The sequence below is a fragment of the Pongo abelii genome, chromosome 6 (genome assembly GCF_028885655.2).
Source record: "Pongo abelii isolate AG06213 chromosome 6, NHGRI_mPonAbe1-v2.0_pri, whole genome shotgun sequence".
Lineage (NCBI taxonomy): Eukaryota > Metazoa > Chordata > Mammalia > Primates > Hominidae > Pongo > Pongo abelii.
Window position 1 is genome coordinate 115,505,618 of NC_071991.2, and position 15,105 is coordinate 115,520,722.

The 15,105-nt window shown below is 35.4% G+C and overlaps 1 long non-coding RNA gene across 1 annotated transcript in view; it reads left to right on the plus strand.

Moving 5' to 3' along the window:
* The window catches only part of LOC134761787 (uncharacterized), a 117,310-nt gene extending 102,886 nt beyond the window's left edge, over positions 1-14,424 (plus strand). The window contains exon 4 of the long non-coding RNA XR_010140920.1: positions 11,878-14,424. This is a non-coding gene — a long non-coding RNA (uncharacterized LOC134761787). The remainder of the gene's footprint in view (positions 1-11,877) is intronic.
* Positions 14,425-15,105: the final 681 nt, after the last annotated feature.

Below are 15,105 nucleotides of genomic sequence, written 5' to 3' on the forward strand. Positions count from 1 at the left end.
ATGTTCAATCCTGTATTTAGAGAGGGTGTCTCCAAGTCAATAAATTCCTACTTATTCAATTTACAGTCCCACCTCTTTGAGTACATTCAGGATCCAGTTTCACCAGCACTTCCTGGGCTCCTCTGTATTTGCCTGTTGCATGCCTTATCTCCTTTGTGGGTATAGTTTATGTCCTCCTTCATTAGCCCCCACACTTCTTAGATGCATTAACCTTGGCAATGGGTCTGATGGCCAGGTGAGGAGACTAGGGAAGCTCCTGAGAAAATATGTTGTTTTGTGTGGAAGGATGGGAGAAATTTCTGTATAGTCTTTACACATAGGATGAGTGCTAGTCCTTCATGGGGAAGAGTGAGACCATTCTGTACGTTGAGAGGATTCAAAGGATGGTAGGGAGTCAGTATCAACTGGGTTCCCCTTGTCCCTCTACCACGCGACAGTATCCCAGTATTACTTGACTATGGACCTGACCTTGGCATGAGAGCCCTGCCTTGAACATTTAACTGCCTTTGAAGTTTAGCATCTCTGACTACTAAATACTGGTCTTGAGCTTCATTTTTTTCTGCTTGCCCATTTTATGAGAAGTGAACTTCTTGTTAGCTGCCAAACAAACTCTCTTGCTCTCACACTTAGCTTTTAATTGTTTGTTAATTTCTCTCAGCCTTTTATATACATCTTTAGGGAAGCAATGAACTTAGTAAAAATAATTTAATTCCATTATGGTTCTATTTACTAATTGCCCTGTACAGTTCAAATCCCTGAATCCTCACCGTATTCAGGGAACAGTCCTACCCCAGCATAGTCTCCCAGGTGGCCACTGGTGAACGTTTTAACAATTGGTTGTCCATGCTCCACTTGCCACTCAGGATGAAGTCTACATTGCTAGCTGAGGAGTGAGTGACAGTCCCATATCCCATCTTAATGCCTGTCTTCTCGGGCCATTCCTGGTAAAATTGTGCCCCCTAAGTTATTTGGAAATCAGATACTGCAACAAAATTGGGAATGCAAAAAGTATCCCGGAAGGTAAACCCATGAAAGAAAAAGGAAGTAAGAAAGAGGCAAGCAAAGTAGTATCCAACACCAAGAATGTCTCTGCCAGCCTGGTAGGGAGCTCTGGAGCAAAGATTTATGTTGGAGAAAAGCTGAGCTGGTTACAGTCCATTTTACTTAGCTTTAATCAGTCTTTGGCTGGGAGCCAACATAAGTGATTAAACTTGGCTCAGGAGCTAAGTCAGACCTTGAAGGAACTAACAGCTGAGGTTATCAGCTAACCACACTCTCCACAGCTGAGCAGTGAGTCTCTTCTAAAAAGAGGATCTGTAGGCAATATCATCATTTCTGCCAAAGCTCCTATAAAGTATTACTCTTTATGTTGATTTTTGAATCTGTTTCTGCTTGTGACAGTAAATCTAGAACTGGAAGCTTCAAATGTTGCCCTTGCTGAAAGTGCTCTTCACCTCTTCTGGGTAAAAATAGACACATATGACAGTTACCTGGCAATGCTACACTGCAAGAGAAAGGGCCTTAAAAGAAAATGCATTCCCATTTGTACTGGTTAAGTCATTATCTTACTGATTTTAGGTGTATGTGTTCTCCTCTAGCCTCTTATTTGCCTTTTCATGCACTTAATCCTTGATTCCAGGAAGAACGCAGAGTTTCAGATAAAAGGATTGAATGATGTTAATACATCTTACATAGGAGATATTAATTAAGCATTTGAAGTATTTTTAAATAAAAACACAATAGACATTTCAAATGAGAAATACATTACTTATTTGAGGAAGTTTCCACGGAGAAATACTCATAATTAGACACCTAGAATATGTTTTTCTGTCCAGATCACTGTAGTTCAGGCAATGTGGCAATTTAGGACTGAACTGTTAAATTTCACTTTTTAATTTACCCTTTATGAAAAAATAGATTTACCCCCTTTGGCTTGGTGTACCTATTCAAATCTCATCTCAAATTGTAATCCTCACGTGTCAGGAGAGGGGCTTGGTCGGAGGCAATTGAATTATGGGGATGGACTTTTCCTTTGCTGTTCTCATGATAGTGAGTGAGTTCTCACAAGATCTGGTTGTTTGAAAGTGTGTATACTTCCTCCTTTGCTCTCTCTCTCTCCTGCAATGTCATGGTAACATATGCTTGTTTCCTCTGTGCCTTCCTCCATGACTGTAAGTTTCCTGAGGCCTTCCAGCCATGCTTACTGTACAGCATGCTTACTGTACGGAACTGTGAGTCAATTAAGCCTTTTTTCTTCATAAATTACCCAGTCTTAGATAGTTCGTTATAGCAGTATGTGAACAGACTAATACAAATATTGCAGAAAATCTAACTCTTAAAGGCTTCTAGAAGCACAGCATTTAATTATATCACCTCCATTTACTTCAACATTTATTATCCTTGTTAATTAAAGCATTTCCCCCAAGACTTCTGCTTGCCAACCATGTGTTCCTCTGGCTGAAAGTGCCCTATATTCTTGAAGATAAAATTATTTAATAAAAATATTGTATAGAACATTCATGTTACTACCAAGTTGCTCCCCCCACCAGGTGTGCAACATATACCTGAAAATATTTTCACTTAAAAGTTATGTAAATAATATATTTTACTAATCCACATTGGTCTTTTTCAATGCACTGTGCCTTTATTTGTGTGTTTGAAACTCTCAAGCTTGACCTAGCATAAACAAAAAGACAAATTTATTATAGAAGTGATGGTGGAAAAAATTGCTATTTAAAATAACCATTGTCTAAAAGAGTGAACACTGTTAATTTCTTTTCTACAGAGTTCTTTGATGGATTTAAAAATGCAAATCTGGGCTTTGAGCTGAATTTCAAAGCACTGTTCTGAGGATAATTTATAGTTCTTTTGGAAAGAAGATGAAAGAGGGAGATGGGATAGAGGAAGATAAGGAGTCAGCAGTATGGGGGAAGGTGCAATTCTAAGTGGGGGCCACAGGGTCAGTGAAAAAAATCCTGGAATGGGGTTACCAGAAGTTTAATGATAAAAATTATGTTGTTTCTATTTCTTTATTGTAAATCCTATTGTGACTCCTTTAAATCTTCAGTAGAATCTGTCATACACACAAATACCTAGTTTTGGAGTCAGAGTATTTTCTTATAGTTGTGAAGTTTGCTTAATTGTTTGAAATAATTATGGAAAGAGATTGAAGCTGAATTCCATGATTGGACTGATACAAATCAGAGAAGGACATCATTAGTTAGAAATATCGGCCGCGTGTGGTGGCTCAGGCCTATAATCCCAGCAATTTGGGAGGCCGAGGCGGGCAGATCACAAGGTCAGGAGATCAAGACCAACCTGGCCAACATGGTGAAACCCCATCTCTACTAAAATACAAAAAAATAGCCGGGTGCGGTGATGCATGCCTGTAGTCCCAGCTACCCAGAGGCTGAGGCAGGGGAATTGTTTGAACCTGAGAGGCGGAGGTTGCAGTGAGCCGAGATTGTGCCACTGCACTCCAGCCTGGCGACAGAATGAGACTTCATCTCAAAAAAAAAAAAAAAAAAGTATATATATAAAATATATAAATAAAATAAAAATAGAATAGAATTATCAGCAGAATTAAGGCACCAGAGATGAACGTGAAAATAAGTTGAAGCCACTCTGATGTCCTGCCCTCCATGTGTTGAACCTTGAGTGATTAATGGAAATCTTGGGAGGTTTTTTGAATTGTTCACAAATAGTGGAATTAGGATTTAAGCCCGTTAGCTAGATATCTTTAAAAATTTCTAACCATTAGGTCTTAAGTGGTGGATGATCCCGTTAAAATGTCAGTTGCACGATACTGAAATCCAAGGCCTCAGTAATAGTGGAACGAGAAACTCCAAATTCTAGAAGAGTTTCCTCAATGTCTCACTCCTCTGAGTTTCTCTGGGTACATTAGTTTTTACTCATCTTATTGAAGACGTGCTTTCTTCACACTTTAGAAAACTCAGCTTCTAACAGCTACCTGAAAGGAATGATTAAACTTGCTGAGTTCCTAATCACAAAGTACTAGGTAAAGGCAGGCTTATTCTTGACCCAGATCACTTCAAATGACCTCCTCTCCACCAACCAGCTGTGCCATTGTATGCTTTGCCTTATAGATTAGTATAAGGATTTTTATTTTAATTAATTAATTAATTTTTGAGAAGGTCTTACTCTATCACCAAGGCTTGGGTGCAGTGGTGTGATCATGGCTCATTGCAGCCTTGACCCCCTGGGCCCAAGTGATCCTCCCACCTCAGCATTTGTGAGTAGCTGGGATTATAGGTGTGTGCCACCACACCCGGCTAATTTTATTATTATTTTTTAGAGATGAGGTCCCACTATGTTGTCCAGGCTGATCCTGAACTCCTGGGCTCAAGCAATTTTCCTGCTTCAGTATCAGTGCTGGGATTTGCAGCTGTGAGCCACCATGCCTAGTGAAGGATTTTGTTTTTAAAGCATCAGCATTTTTAGATATATTATTTCTCCTTTCTTACAGTCATTCATTTATTCTTCTGATATATGGATTTGGGGACACTGCATGCCCCCAAAGGCAATAGGTGTTTTAATCCAGTGGCTATAGAATATTATAAACTGCCTTTTTCAATCACAAATCATGTCAACTTTGAAAAATAACATCTACTAAAATAATTTGGGGACATGGCAGCAAATAATTAATAAAACAATTGAGATGGGAAGAATGCACTTATTGTAGTCAGGATTAGTTGATTGATGACAGAGCAAATTTTTTTTTCATGAAAAATTTATGTTAGACTCCCAAAAGACCATCTGGAAAGTGTTCTCTGGATGTTTACCTATATATTTTGAGTTTAATAACAGTTCTCAATATCTTTTAATTAATCACATCTGTCAAATGATGTTGAAGATAGGCAGCTAAATGGAACCTCTTCAAGGACAGGTTGGCTTTAGTGACTAACTAAGTATTTCATTTACTGAGAAAAAGAGGCTTGCAAATGTGGTATATATTAATTTTCAACAGTTCTTTCTTAAATCCAACAGAATATAGACTACTTAGGATATGTTTGAATATATGTGTAGTTGTGAGAATGCGTATGTATGTAAATATCCTTTATAGGTGTTATTTCTGACCTTCATCACCAATGTTGTGTTCATAGGCCATGTAAACAAAACAGTGTCTGCTTGCTCTTCTTTCTTAGCTATGTTTCTATTGGGGAGGGATGAATAAGGACAATAACTCTTTCTTCTTTGTATTGTTCTTATAATTATTTCATTATTTTTGCAGTGTTGTTACCATATGTTGAAGTAATCAATTAATTCTAAAATCTAAGTGGCTTAATTTAACAAGTTCTTTTTGTTGGCCCATGAAGCACATACAGTGCAAATTAGTAGGGGGGATTTTGTGGGGATTTGGATCTTCAGTCAGGGACCCTCACTGACAGAGGCTCCATCACCTTCTATGTGAACTGTCTGGAAGATGTGGCCTTTCCCATTCATGCAATAGGTGAAGAGACACAAGACAGTCTTGCACTGGTAATTAAGTACTTTGCTCTGGAAGTATTTAATGACCAGTCTTCTGGAAAAGACGTGTGATTTCATTGGCCAGAACTCGTCACATGACCTCACCTAAATGCAAAAAGATTTGGAAGTATAAGAGAGCACATGAAATAATCAGTGGGCTGACTCATTGCCATACTATATTCCAGAATTATATTTGTTGAGCAAGAGAAAATTTAAAAAAATTTATTATTATACTTTAAGTTCTGGGGTGCATGTGCACAACGTGCAAGTTTGTTACATAGGTATACATGTGCCATGTTGGTTTCCTGCACTCATCAACTCCTATTTCTCCTAATGCTATCCCTACCCCAGCCCCCCACCCCCCGACAGGCCCTGGTGTGTGATGTTCCCCTCCCTGTGTCCATGTGTTCTCGTTGTTCAACTCCCACTTATGAATGAGAACATGTGGTGTTTGGCTTTTTTCTTCTTGTGTTACTTGAGCAAGAGAAATTTTAATGAAACCAAGTGAAACATTAAATAAACTCTGCCCTTTTCTTTTTATTCCAAGGACACAGCATGTGTAATATGTAAGATGATATCATATTTAGACTCTTAATTCAATGTCTGCCTGATTTTTATGCTGCACATACTGCTCTTCTTCCCTTTAACAGTCTCCAGCTCATAAGTTATATGTGGATTACTCAATGTGCCAAAGACGATTGATTCAATGTGCTGAGAGCTCTAAGGTAACTCTTCCTAGAGAAAATAAATATATTAAAACACACATGAAACAAAACACAAGTCATTGTTTTTGTAATGTAAAGTTAATTTCTGATTGAGAACTTATTGTGTAGGGTAAAAAACAAACCACAGTTTCTGTACCTTTTTGACTCCTCCAGCACTTTACTGTAAACTGTCTTTAGTCAACTTTGCCCCAAGTGACCCATATTAGATCTGAGATGGATTAAAAACCAAATGAGATGTTGGTGAACCAAAACAGTAATCAGAGATAACAAGTAGCATTAACATTGTGGAAAACATCCGGTATTCTTTTGAAAATTGATTAATTAACATAATACCTAAGTTTATTCTTTTCATTTAGTAACAATTTAAGGAGTGCTCTGAAAAGGATATGCCAATTTTAGCAGGTACAAAATGTCTAGCTATGTAATAAAATATCACAAACAGGTCCTGAATTAGATTCAGTAGCAATTGAGATTGCATGCAGGGACAGACATATTCTTTGGTGGGGACTCCTGCGGAGAGTCTCATTTATGATAGATCAAAATTATTTTTGCTTCATTCACATACAAATGCATACTTATATGACAGTCTAGGAAAGGACTTTGTGGAACAAGGCCTGGATGCATTTTTCCTGGTGCCTGTTTTTTACAAGTTTATTTTAAACATCTAACTCACTGTTGTGGGCTCTTAGAGATGAACCATCTGTCACAAACCAGAATCAACATTTATTGTAACTTATTAAGAGAGGAAAAGTTGCTAGCAAAAACCATTTAAAGTGTAAAGTTGGATATTGAAGACTTTATTTCCCACAGAACCTTTTAAAAAGCAGATTAGATGTTTATCTGAGAAAATGATTCTGACTTTTGCGAATAGGTAATGATCTCATATGGTAGAATCACTGACAAGGTGAGGAATGCATGGGGAAGGAAGGAAGACAGAGGAGCACAGCACATTCTCTCTGTGTGTGTGTGTGTGTGTGTGTGTGTGTGTGAGAGAGAGAGAGAGAGAGAGAGAGGCAGAGAGAGAAAGATAAAGATATAGAAAGGAAGGAAGGAAGGAAGGGGGCTGTATCTCTTGGGGGTTGTGCCAGTACAGGGAGGATGCAGTTTCTTCAGATGGCAGCAGAGTGTGGTATTGAAACCAATGAGATGGCAGAGGGCTCTATAGTCTGGAACCTAATTTCCCTGTGAAACATTCATACTTCAGTGAAATTACCAAATGAACTGATTCTTTTTTTTTTTTTCTTTCTGAGACAGTGTTTTGCTCCATCACTCAGGCTAGAGTGCTGTGGTACAAACATGTCTCATTGCAGCCACGACCTCCTGGGCTCAAGCAAGTCTTCAGCCTCAGCCTCCTGAGCAGATGGAACCACAGGTGCACCATCATGCCTGGCTATTTTTAAAATTTTTTGTAGAGATGGGGGGTCTCACCATGTTGCCCAGGCTCGTATTGAATTCCTGGGCTCAAGTAAGCTTCCTTCCTCAGCCTCCCTAAGTGTTGAGATTACAGGTGTGAGCCTGGGCCCGGGTAGGTTCATATGACCAGCTCTTTTAATGAAATCAGCAAAAGGGTTAACATGGTGCCTTTCAAGGAGGCGAATCAAGATCTTAATTTAAACACAAGAGCCGAGACAAGGCAGACAGACAATCTTAAAACTTGCTAGAAGTTAGTATGGAGATTGGTAGAACTTGTTCAGAGAGTGCAGATTTGCTCAAGGTAATATATCTGTAGTCTTAAATTACATTTTCTTAAGTTTCCAAATGGTAGGTAAGTCTCAACTGATCTGGGTTACACAGATGTTAAATATTGCATCACACTTTATTGCTTGAGGTAAGCACCAGGTAAAGTGACTAATCATATAACATATTCTTAGGAATTAGGGGATTCCTACAGTTTTTGAGAATAGATGAGGGCCTTGAAATGGTGGCAGGCAAAAAACCAAGATTTTGGACCAGTCACTAAGATGCTAAAAAACACAATTTAATAAGGTGTCTTACATTTATTTCCAAAATTCTCAAGTTATAGGTTTTTACTTTTAAATACATCCTCTTCTTTTAAATATTTTTCTTTCGATTCACTTTAATCATGAGTTAACCATATTCAACTGTCATCCTCAAATCCCACATATACAAGGCATGTATTACCAATTACTCTATTGTTATAGATGAATGCATGTGACTAAAGTATTCTGAAATTTATATGCACCCACAATATATCACTTAAAAATTAATGCCAATTCACATAAAATCCAATCTCATTTTATTTGTCAAGAAAATCTTGAAAACTTGGTACATTTAAAGAAAAACTTGAGGAAATTTAATGTCTGAGAGACTGTGTAGTCTTTTCTAATGTATTATTTTAAATATTAACTTGCCCTTTTAATTATTCTCTAGTATATGAGGCCTACTTAGAGCATCATAAGGTTTACTTGTTGATTTTAATCAGTGTTGATCAATCGTTTACATTTAAGCCATGTCTGCTTTTGATAAACATGCAAACCTAATTTCTTTCATAATTTAGTTTTGAATACATTCTTCTCAGTGACATCTCTGATATTTTCCCACCCCAAGAATCTCTAAAAGGTAGAAACTAGTCTACCTTTGGTCTCTACTACCATAAAATAAAATGTCTTTGAGCTTTACTTCCTGTAGTTTACATTATATTTTTTTTAAATTTTTATTTTCCAAATACATAAACAAGTGGTTGGTGAGGAAGAATCTGAGAAGGATGAGCTATTGTGTCCCTGATCTCTTTTATGAAGCTCCAATGTCAGTTAGCATCCATTGCTTCTGGGGAAAAACAATGCATGTATGAGTTTTTTGTTGGTTTGTTTTCTTCAAAATGCTACAGCTTGACTGTGGGGGAGACCAGAGGATATAATGACATGTTCCCTCCCTTAATTAGATTACACTATGTGGCCAGAGTAATGGGATAGTAATTTCCCTGACTACATTGTATGATATAAGACTTGCTCTGAAGTTAGAAATTCCACATGAGAGAAACATTCTCTTGCTGCTGCAAAGAAGCAAACAGCTGTATCCTGAAAGGGGTCATGTGGCAAGAAGATGTGAGTGACCTCTAGGAGTGGACAGGGGCCTCTGGTGACATCCAGCAGGCGAGGTCTTCAATCCTACAATTCAAAGAACTAAATTCTGCCAACAACCAATGAGACAGGAAGAGGACCCCAAATCTCAGATAATGTTACAGCCCTGACCTGCCTGCATCTTGATTGTAGCTTACTGGGATGCTGAGCAGAAGATTTTATTAAAATGTACCAGACTCTTGACCCAGAATCATGGCATTAATTTGAAATAATAAATGTGTGTTGCGAGTACTAATTTGTTATGCAGAAACAGAATACTAAGATCAGTGAAAACATTTGTCCACACAAAACCTATATGTGAATGTTAATATTGCCTTGAATCCAAATAGCCGGAACTTACAAGTAACCCAAATATCTATCGGCTGGTGAATAGACAAACAATATATGGTCCATCTTTATAGTGGAACGCTAGTAAGTAATATAAAGGAACACCCTTCCCACATATTCAAAAACATAAGTAAATCTCAAAGCCTAAATAAAGAAAAAGTAAAGTAGCTAAGTAAAAAAGGACAGCCCTAAATGGCTTCATGCTGTGTAAATGCACTTATATAACATTCTTACAAAAGTAATGCCATAGTGACAGAAAAGACATCAATACTTGAAAGAAGCTAAAGGTATGGTTGAGTTGATTGCCTACAAAATGGAAAGAGGAAACTTTTTAGGATGATGAAAACATACTTTATCTTTTTTGTGATGAGTTAAATGTCTATCTGTCATCCATCTATCTATTTTTAAACTCACTAAATATATATATATAATTATACATATATAATAATATGCACAGAAGAAAGAACAGTTAGCCAATCATAAATTTTGTTTTCTTCATTTCCATTGCTAATATTTATGTTGCAGAAAGAGATTCTGCCTTGATTGGCCAAAAGTCAATGGACTTTATTTGCAATTTCTATGTATATTTAATTAATCAAATATCATGTTTCATGCTTTAATGTTTTGTTAATCACATGTATTCATTTAACAAACTTTGTAGACATCAAGAACATTTTGATTATGAAATGTACACAAAAATAATTTTAATAAGCTTAAAAATTCCAGCTATACATTAACCAAAATTTTCCAATAATCCTATGGATATTTAACACATAGATTTTTAAAAATCCTCATATTAAGGATTTCTGGCACATCAATAAACACTTTAGAGTGAGTAGAAAATTTATAATACTTTGTTGCAAATAACATTATAAAATTTGGTTACTAGAAGTCTCAATAGCTCCAGTAGTAAATAACAATCTCTTCTTTCAGATTTATAATATATTTAAAAGTTAATATTCTACAAGACTGAAATTCACTTATTTTTTTTAAAACAAAGACCCTTTAAAGAGATTTTAAGATATTTTACAGTTCTCAATCAGGATTTGTTTTCACTTGAATGAAATATTTGTGTGTTGTATACAGAGCTAAAATATATGCAGTTCTTTATCTTTTAAAATTGTCTTAATATGGATGACAAGTGTTAATGAAACTTTGGTGTCTTTGAGATTAGGTTTTAATAATATGGATTCAATTTATTTGCTTTCCAAATAAATTTTCTAGTTGTGGTATTTTCTCCTTAGGATGTAGCCTTTATATTAAATTTATTTCTAGATGACTAAATCTCATAGTGAACTGTATTTAATAACCAGCTCAGACAGAATCTCTTAAGATGCAATATATATTTAAATATTTAGGTACTTAAGATAAAAATATGCACATTTTAGAGGTGGACACTAAATACAGATTTGTATTTTTAATTGCAAAACAAACAGACTTACATTTTTTTGGTTTCAAGAATGTAAAGGGTAAGTTCATCTTTTCACCTGTAAGACTTCTATGGGCTTGCCTGTAAATATGCACCACTTGTCATTTGAATTGCTGAGAAGAGGAATTCATTCTACAAGCTTCAACAATGGGAGATTTTCCCCTAATTGGTAGAATGATGTATCATGATCATTTCAGGTGCTGTATTTGTTAGACAGGCTTTTAAATTTGTCAGCTAAATACTCTCTATATCTAGTTTACACAGCTGAATTTTGTGAATTATTTGTGCAAATGTTTAGGTTTTTAACAGAAAATTAAAAGGCATTTGGATGTATTTAATTCACTTTCCCAGATAATATAACATTTTATTTACATAATACAGAGTAACAATAAATATCACTTATGTATATGTATGTATACATGCTCATTTATCCATCAATTGATCTGTCAAGCTATTGATCCATGAATCCACCCCTTTTGTCTTTTGTATGAAGTGTAAGAGAGGAAGTCTTCCAGGGTGATGTATAGAAAAGCGTAATGAGAATCAGGGAATACAAGAGTATGGATAAACAACAAGATAATTTCCTTGCAGACTATATGATGTGGTTTGGCTCTGTGTCCCCACCCAAATCTAATTTCAAATTATAATCCCCAAGTGTCGAGGGAGGGACCTGGTGGGAGGCGATTGGATCATGAGGGCGGTTCCCCCATGCTGTTCTTGTGCTAGTGAGGGAATTCTCACGAGATCTGATGGTTTTAAAAGTGGCTGTTTCACCTGTGCTCTCTCTCTCTCCTGCTGCCTTGTGAAGAAAGTACCTGCTTCCCCTTCACCTTCTGCCATGATTGTAAGTTTCCTGAGGACTTCCCAGCCATGTGGAACTGTGAGTAAGTTAAAGCTCTTTTTTTAAATGAATTACCCAGTCTCAGGTAGTATCTTTATAGCAGTGTGAAAATGGACTAATACACTACATATTATCCTAAATAATCTCTGGATAATACTGTGGAATATTTTATTTTAACACTGTCTTTATCCACATTTATTTTCCTTTGCCCTCTTACTAAAGCTAGTGGGCATATTATGCAAGGATTTAGCTATGGTGTTATAAAGAGCTGAAACACAATATTTACTCCAGATGATGGAAGGTCTTGGAAAACTTTTGTGGTTAAGAATTGTCAAAGAGTTTCTGAGATCTTCTGAAAAGTTATATTTTAAAATAGAGTGCAAATGTTGAAAAATATAAACCCATCATCAGATATGTTTTTTTCTTAGGCTCCAATAATTGACTCTTTTGGTTTACCAGTTGGGAATGGGTAGCTGAATTAAAAACATGACATTTCCTTTAAAGACAGCTTACAAATAAGAATGTACATTACAAACTGGTGTGCTTTTAAACAAAGTTGTCATAACTTAGTTAATGTGAGTATTCTGACATAATTTTTCGCAGTTAAAAATGTCCACCTTGTGAACAAAACAGTCATCATAGTTAATCTTCAGCCCTCCTCATGATAAAATATTGATTTACAACATGACAGTTATCTAATAAGCATCAACTAAAAACCCTGGTCATTGGAATAACTGAGTTGATGAATATATATATATTCACATATATATATATATGTATTTCATCTACCTCAACTCTCTAGGTTTTATTCAAAGGCTTATCAACTTTTCTAATTAAAACATGCAAATAAATAATTTGCAGTGATTATGTCAACCTATATAAAACTCTTTGCTGCCTTAATTGTTCTACTTATTTGTCCTGTAAAATATATGATAAAGTGATATTCTCATACAATACATAGATATTGAGGTCTCTAATTAAAGAACAAATCAGTGCTTAATTAAATTCACCTGAAACTTCAATGATTGTTAAATTCCGATGGCATATATAATAGTGGCATATATAATAATGTCATAGGTGCCTCAGAATGCTAAGTCACATGGTAGTGGCTACCTGTGAGGCCTATTTTTAGTAAGTGTGCATTCTTTAAATATTAAAAAGAAGAAGTGCTTCTGATAAATGATATTAGGGAAAAAAATTGAGATCATTGTAGATACTTGGCATGTCCCCAAATCTTCTGAACATGGTTGCTATTTCCATTTTATCTTCAGTATGTTTAATCCATAATGAATTTCAGAGGGTGTTATGCAAAGAATCTTGATTGCTGAATACTGTGAGCCAAAGGGATTTATTTAAAGTGAGGGCACACATGAATTGGTCTTTTAGTAAAATCATTCAGCATATAGTGTCAAGTTAAGACAAGATATCAATAGCATATAAGCCACTTTTGTGAATGGAGGGCAGGATTACCATTTGCAGGTTGTCTTTCTAATTATTCTGTTCTTTAATAAACAAAATGCTTTACAAATAAACTATTTCATTTTGATTTCTATTCCATGCTAACGGATAATAATTTTTTTGAAAGAGACATTTATTATGAAAAGAAATAGGAGAAAAAAAAGATACCTAGAAGACAGAGGATACAAACAAATATAGTGACCACTTTATTAGTTGAATTATACTAAAGTAAGTTTTCTTAAAAATATATGACATTGTAGGCCTAGGAAACTCATCTTATGCTAATATTATGTTGACTGTTGAGTTTTATGGAGCTAGCCAGTAACTTTTGTAGTTTATCTAATGGGTATATTTAATTATAGATTCATAACATACCTATGTGTGAATGCAGAGAAGATCTGACGGGATAGTAATTTTTACTTCAAAGGATCTTTATAGTTAAACATGATACATTTCTAAATATCTGGTTTCTAAAGCATACATGATAGCTTGCTAAAATACAAATACCCAGGCTTAGGAAATGAAGATATAATTTTACAGAATTTATGTTTCTGAAATTGTTATAACATTAGATGGTACACTAAAATAAATTTTCCACATGACTGTAATTTTCCTTTGTATTTCAAACACTTTTAGTGCATTTTTCTATTACAATAGAAATATGTCTGAAGTAGACAGATACTCCCTTGTTCCCTTAAATGAAGTAGATGATGTATTTTTGTGCATTAGTACTTCCATTGTGAGTGTCATTTATTGACTGGGGCTGTGAAACAAGAATGCCCCTGGTGACCCCTAGGGCCTTATAGCCATGATACTGGGCTCCACTTTTATGGTTCTTTTGGAATGCAGTCATTATTTTTTCAACTTCTCCCCATCTCATACCTTTGCTGCATTTAGTGCATTTGTTGCTTTTAATCTGCTGCATCATTTTACATGTGCTTGTCAAGTATATAGTTTAAGCTTTTCCTGCTTTACCTCTGAGGCTGTGTTCCAAGCAGTCAAACTGAAAAGAAAAAAAAAAAAAAAACAAACCTGAACAACAGAGTAAGGAAGAAATTGCAGGCACTCACTGAGAGGATCATAAATGACATCCTACAAATCAGTTTTTACTCTTTTAATGATACAGATGTAAGATGTGCTTCTCCAGCATTTTAATTTTTGATAAACTAGAGTTTAATATCTTACATTATTTACAAAAAATTCATATTCAAAAGTTTTGTAATTAAAATATTTCCACAAGAAAATTTGCAATATATGCGGTTTCTCTGTCTCATGAATTGGAGCACTTAGAGAGAAATTTTTATGTGGTATATTTTCCCTCTGATTATTGTTCTGCTAGTATTTAATACTGACCAATCCTTGAACTCCGGGTGGCTATGGCCAGTGCAACTAGTTCATATATTATGATTTTTAAAAATGACATTTATATTCTCTAAATGGTGCTATTGGTTAAAACTGATCATTTATCAGGATGTATATTAGGTCTCAGACTTGGGGTGAACCTGCAGGGCTTCTTTTCTGAATTTAGACTGCCACTGACAGATTATTCTTTAAACATAGCTGATGTTTGCAGAAGAATGTTTTGCTTCCAAATATATACAATAAAAATAATTAATAAATCAAAATCTAAAAGATTAAAAATTGTTAATTATAATTTTATTATGCAAATGCAGCCCCTACCAAGATTCAGTCTCTTGTTATTGTCTATTTTCTTGTCTGTCTTCTCCTCAATATGTT